The sequence below is a fragment of the Myotis davidii genome, unplaced genomic scaffold (assembly GCF_000327345.1).
Source record: "Myotis davidii unplaced genomic scaffold, ASM32734v1 scaffold205, whole genome shotgun sequence".
NCBI lineage: Eukaryota > Metazoa > Chordata > Mammalia > Chiroptera > Vespertilionidae > Myotis > Myotis davidii.
The window spans coordinates 1559987-1566695 of NW_006297573.1; the positions used below are offsets into that span (position 1 = coordinate 1559987).

At 37.9% G+C, this 6709-nt stretch overlaps 1 protein-coding gene across 1 annotated transcript in view; it reads right to left on the minus strand.

Moving 5' to 3' along the window:
* Positions 1-2409: 2409 nt before the first annotated feature.
* The window catches only part of ITGB3BP (integrin subunit beta 3 binding protein), a 56927-nt gene continuing 52627 nt past the window's right edge, over positions 2410-6709 (minus strand). The window contains exon 9 of the mRNA XM_006773228.2: positions 2410-2746. The gene's annotated coding sequence lies outside the window, so the exon portion shown is untranslated. The remainder of the gene's footprint in view (positions 2747-6709) is intronic.

Sequence of the window (6709 nt, forward strand, 5' to 3'; positions counted from 1 at the left end):
CATGGTCACCATCTGTAAGCACTGTGCCCAAATGACAGCATCTTGACTGGCTGGTGTAGTCTTATTTTTTTATTTTTTGTAATAGTGTACTTGTGTTAGCACAGGGTGTTGATTTAAGTCAATGATGAGGGAATTCTAACTTCTGAATAACTGGAACAGAGAAATGTTATTTGAAAATAAAAGTAGTATATAAACAGTAAAATAGAATGTACCCATACTCAAGGTATGTTATAGGTAAATTCTGTAAATAAAATATTTTCCAGAGGATTTAATCTAATGTTACTGAATCACATTGTAGCTTTCATGGAGATTTATAGCAATTACCTTGAGTCAAATGTCTCTTATCTGTTAGAAACCACTTGAAGAAGAGTCAACTTTGTACTTTGAGAGATTTAAGTTCCAAAATATCAAAAATGTCCAGTGATGAATTAAAATCACAGAAATAAGCAATTCTGTCAGCTACACCCAGGACTATAGGGATGTTTTAATACAAAACATTTAGGTTTTATAAAAATATTAAAGATTTATCACTTTCTTCACTAATATACTGTCAAAAATAAACCCTTCTAAGTTATTTTCAACTTCATTTTAGAGGGAAGGGCTGTTTCTGAGAAATGCAGTTTTCTCTTTTGCCAATAGTTTTTTGCTTCTTAAAATGAAGAGAATAGGGTGTATGTTCATGTATCAAATATGAGACACACGAAGTCATTTTCCCTTGAGCCCATAGGGAGGGGAGAAAAATACCCGATGTAGCATTCTGTCCAAATGATGAACCACAACTAAGTGAGTGAAACATTCACAAAAGTCAAGGCAGCCCAAGGAGCCTCTCTGTTCAATAGAGACAGAGTAAGAGACGAATAGGATGCAACTAAATAATGGCTGGAGTAACACAATGGTTTCAAATCTCAATTGGTCTTTTTTCTGTTATGTTCACTGGAAAATCAGGGCCAAGTGTATCCACCCCCCACCCCCATATAAACATTAGTTTTGTGTGTGGATCTTTCTGCTTTGTCCTTCATGTGGCCTCCAAGGGTGATAAAGCGAGAGTCATCTGATCTACAATGAAGAGAACTGAGAAATGATTCTTAGCACACCCAGCTGTTCTGAAAGGCAAAAGCTTAGTATATCAAGAGGTCAAATATACAGTAACTGATTTAATAGCATTAAGCACATACCTACATAACTTAGATTACATATGAAACCAATCTATTTCTTAACTCTTTATTTCCTTACTAAAGTAGGTTTCTTTACATGTTTTGGCTTACATTCTAAGGTTTTCAATGCTAGAACACAAAGGAATGATCCTTTTTGGTATATTTTAGGTAATGTTCTATAAGGCTGTGTCACAAAGTTCTTAATATTCTTACTATTTAGCAGATTGATTATCTCAAAAATCTTATTTAAATAGTACTAATACATTAGAGAAGGCAATTAGGCTTAATTGGGCTACTGTTTAGTATTTGTCACTTAAATTAATAATATTTTTAAAAACACTTATTTTCATTTTAAGAGGTGAATTTTAAATTTCTCTAGATGGTAATTATTTTCAACCTTAATTTGTTAAATTTTAAGATGTTCAAATAGTATTTTTATTTTCATGATACACTGAATTAAATGACATGGTAATATCCTATACAAATTTTGTTAAGACTTAGGTCAAGTACCAAGGAGTAACATTTATCCCCATTATTAACATTTATGGGGAAATCATGTTATCAAGTTATATTCTGTGATTCCTCTTCTTTATTTTTTTAAATTATTCTTTAAAAATATATTTTATTAATTTTTTACAGAGAGAAAGGGAGAGGGATACAGAGCTAGAAACATTGATGAGAGAGATACATCCATCAGCTGCCTCCTGCACACTCCCCACTTCGGATGTGCCCGCAACCAAGGTATATGCCTTTGACTGGAATCGAACCTGGGACCCTTGATCCGCAGGCTGACTCTCTATCCACTGAGCCAAACCAGTTAGGGCACCTTCTCCTTTATTTTGTGATAGCACAAACATGATGATATAAAACAACACCATAGAGAAACAGAATTAATGCTTCAAAATAATTTGGAGGGGATCACATACTGCCCCATAAGAAAATTCTCTTCTTTAAATTCAGTGATTTGTATAGTTCAGTTTAAAAACAACTTCATATTTAAATGTCTATTGAAAATGCATCTGGTATTTTATAAAAAAGGTGTGAAAATTTTAAAATATTTTTTCTTTACAACAGAAATAACTATAGAGTATAATAAAAATTCACCCTTGAGATAATAGCTACACAAACTTCTGGATAAATTTTTAAAGTTTAAAAAGAATCTAATACATATCTGGTCCTTAAATGGAACAACTGGTACCTAATTCTACTCACCATTAGATTTAATGAGTTTTAAAATATACAGCTCTACCAAAGGTGCCATTTTCATAAATGCTTTATTAAATCTATCCACAAATGCTAAAAGTATACAGAAACATACGTGATACAGAATAAAAGTCAAGATACTTGTCTACATGTTGGCTTATTCATTAAAGGGTCAAGAAGAAATGTATTATTTACATTGAGATTATCTACTGGTGTGTGTAGAAAGTTTAAATTAGCTGCAAGAAATTTTATCTAGACATGCACCTGCCTAGTGCTGTGATCTGGTATTTACTGGGCAGATTAATTACAAACATTTCTTCTGTTCCTTTAAATATGATCAGGCAGATGCAGAAGTTGGTGTTCAGAGTGAATACACTTCTTCTGAATGCCTATAGGATATAAAAGATGATTATTATTAAATCATCAAGAATTAGCTTCCAAATTAACATGCATCGCATAGATGAGATAAGAAATGACTTAAACACCCATTTCTCATGTGATTTCATACCTACTTTAGATACTGGTAATCTCTCATTTGCTTATTTTTGAGCCTTCTAAGCAAGATTCACCTTCAGAAATAATTGTCAATATGACTACTCTGACATAGCACTCCTCACTTTATGTGAATATGGATTTTGACATACTTCTAAGAGTGTTCTAAAACTCCAACAGGGCCTATCAAAAACTCCAAAATTTACATGCCTTTTGTCTATAAGCCTTAAGGGCCTTGCAGCAGGTGTTTCCTCCAACAGCTGCCCCCACCCCCAAAAGACGGTATTTACTGACATTCCTATTCACAGTGTGTCCCTCTGGGGACTCCTAGTGGTGGTAGAAGTTTTTGTCTATTTGGCCGTAGGACCCTTGTGTGAAAGGAAGTCTTTAAAGAAAGCTGTCATTGGCAACTGATGGCATATATGCCCATAGGGCACGTGGACCATTCACTCCTGAAATACCCCTTTCCTTGATTACATTGGTAGTTATGAAGTAAAGCATGATGGGCTGCTATTCTTGAGAGTCTATATATATATAGTCTTCTTTTTATTTTTTCCAATTTTATTTTATTGTTTAAAGTATTACAGATAGTAGTACATATGTCTCCTCTCCCTCGCCCCCCGCCCCCGTATTGACCTTCCCTATATATATTCTTCTTATTCTATAAGAAGATCGGTTGCCAATTAGACAACTTCCACCACCTCTGGTTTGAATCTGGTCTGAACTCCTATAGAAAACTGAACCACTTTAATATCCTTATATGTTATTGATACACAGTTACCAGAACTAATGGTGACACTATAGAAGGAAGGAAGACCAATTTATTAGTTACTCTGGGGGAGGCACTAATTATTTTGTACCATACCACAGGTAAATGTTATCGGTCCCATTTTATAATTCAAGTTTAGTGGAAGCAAGTATCTTGTTTAAGGCCACACAGCTAAATAGGTAACAGAGCTGGTACTGGACATTTAATCCAAACCCTGTTCTCTATGACAATGCCAGTTCCTGTAAAGATGTTTCATCAGCTGACCATGGCTGCTAGAAAAATTGTGTTGAGAAAGATTCTGAGGCCAAATTCAGGATCCAGCAAAAATAAATGCTTTGATCAATGTGAGGTATGTTGTGGCTCAAGAGTAGGGAGTGGCACTGTTATCTCTGCACTGCCATACTGTTCTAGAAAGGAACAGCTCAGAACACAAATAAAAAGCAACCCAGTGATGCAGTTTATGAGCAGCATTTTGACAGGATTCATTGTTCATACAGTTATTTTTTCTGAAACATTTTGGATTGCTCCTTCACCGGTCCGCTTCTGCCTAATGAATAAAGTCTGAACTCAGTAGCCTGGCGGTCACAACTGTCAATGATGGGGCTGGACTCTACCGTTCAATTATTCTGCTTTTCTGCCTTTTTGTTCACATTTTCTCTGCCTACTATGTTTACACAGCTCGTTAAAATTAGTAACTTTTCATTTTTCAAATGTCAAATTCCTAGTAAAGTGCAAAGTTTCCATTACTAGGGTCTGGCTGGCCCTCTGTCAGCCATAATGTAGAGTGGAATAACTAGAACTGACTTTAAAATCATGAACCCTTACAAGCGACCTCATTAAACCACCCTGAGATGATCTGTCTGTTGTTTATTACTATACCACTGCTTATTATTCATTGGGTACTTGGAGAAGAATGTTTATACTTCTCAGTCTGAAGAGGAAGGAACTTCTGTCAACTCTTTTGCTTTCTATACCCCATGAAAGTGACACATTTAAATGGTCAAAGTCGAGAACACTGGTCCACATGTTACTACTAATAGGACATGCCACTACTCTTCCCCGCTATTTTGTTTTCCTTTTACTGTCTAGTCTCAAGTCCAAGGGGTCTTGGTGTTCCTAATTTAATGTTGAAGAGACCAGTCCATTCTACCTCCTACAAAACATGTAAGGCAGGTGTGTGGCCTTCACTGTTGCAGTGATCCAGCTTTCTTGTCAGGTTCAGGAGAGCACACAGAGTTCCAGATTTAGACTCATGTGGAAGAAGGGAGGTCCCACTTTTGCCTTAGGCACAATCCATATTAGTGACCCCAAGCTCCTACCAGAGAACCTCCTATATTGGAGATTATCAATTCCTCCAAAAATCAAGTTGATATTTCAATCCTCTTTGGACTCAATCCTTTTGTGAATTTGCTGTTGCCCAGAACCCTAAAAAGACGAAGGGTCTGAACTTGTAGTACTATCATAGCTTGCCATATATTATTATTTCATGTGTATAATAACATAAATATGATATTCTTAGCTTGATTATTAGATTTCACAAGGTTGACATTATACATGGTGCTGTTTATACTAAGCCTCATACTGCTGTTAACGAAGTGATTTACCCACATTATTTCTAGATAAAGCATCCCAGTGTCCCCTACAATGTTATCTCACTAGAGGCCCGGTGCACAAATTCAAGCACCAGTAGGGTTCCTCAGCCTGGCCTGTGGGATTAGGCCAAAACCAGCTCTCCGACATCCCCTAAGGGGTCCAGGATTGCAAGGGGGGCAGGCCAGGCCGAGGGACCTCACTGGTGTGATTGGGCAGGGGAGGGACCATGGGAGGGCTCCAGGGCATGTCCAGCCTGTCTCAGTCCTGATCTGCTGGACCCCAGCAGCAAGCTAACTTACTGGTTGGAGCATCTGCACCCTGTGGTCAGTTCACGTCATAGCGAGCAATTGAGCGGCCTTAGCATATCATTAGCATATTATGCTTTGATTGGTTGAATGGATGACCGGACACTTAGCATATTAGGCTTTTATTATATAGGATTATTTTATAAGACTTCATTTTTTTAAAAATCTTTACCTGAGGATATTTTTCCATTGATTTTTAGAGAGAGTGGAAGAGAGGGGGAAAGACAGAAATATCGATGTGAGAGAAACACATTGATTGGTTGCCTCCTATACTTGCCCCTACGCCAACCAGGGCCCAGGCCGGGGAAGAGCCTGCAACTAAGGTATGTGCCCTTGACCGGAATGGAACCTGGGACTCTTCAGTCCACAGGCCAACGCTCTAACACTGAGCCAAATTGGCTCGGGCAAGGTTTCACTTTTTAAAGGCTGTGGGAGTGAATATGTACGGGGTGGTTCCCCTGACTGAGGGCAGAAACTGATGTGCAGACAGAGAAGTTGGCCACAGTGGCACCACAGATATGATCACTGATAGAGGTTTCCGAGGCATAGGACAAAATCAGATAGTTTAATGCCTTCCCTAAGTCATGCCAGTTGGGCAGCTATGACAAATGCACAAAAGAGCAATGAGAACACAGAAGAGAGGAATCTGAGGAAGCCTCCTGTAAGGTGAGTTATAAGCAGGTTTTGAAAGATGGGCAAAATTTTGCCTTAACCAGTTTGGCTCAGTGGATAGAGTTTAAGCCTGTGGACTGAAGGGTCCCAGGTTCCAGGCAGAGCACATACCCAGGTTGTGGGCTCGATACCCAGTGGGGTGTGTGTGGGAGGCAGCTGATCAATGATTCTCTCTCATTATTGACATTTCTATCTCTTCCTCTTCCTTCCTCTCTGAAATCAATAAAAATATATTTTTAAAAAAGTCACTCCTTTAAAAACAAAAAGATGGGCAAATTTTGACAATGCTGGGGGAAAAGGTATGCCAAATAGAGGAGACAAGAACAATGGTAAAGAGGAAACTAAGATGGCGGCATAGATAAACACCAGGAAATTGCTGCCTCCTACAACAATTGAATAATACTTCAAAAACACAAAACGGACATCATCCAGAACTACAGGAAGACTGGCTGAGTGTAAATTCTACAACTAGAAGGAAAGAAAAGCACACTGAGAGCCAGAGGAGCTGCGGAAGTAAAGTG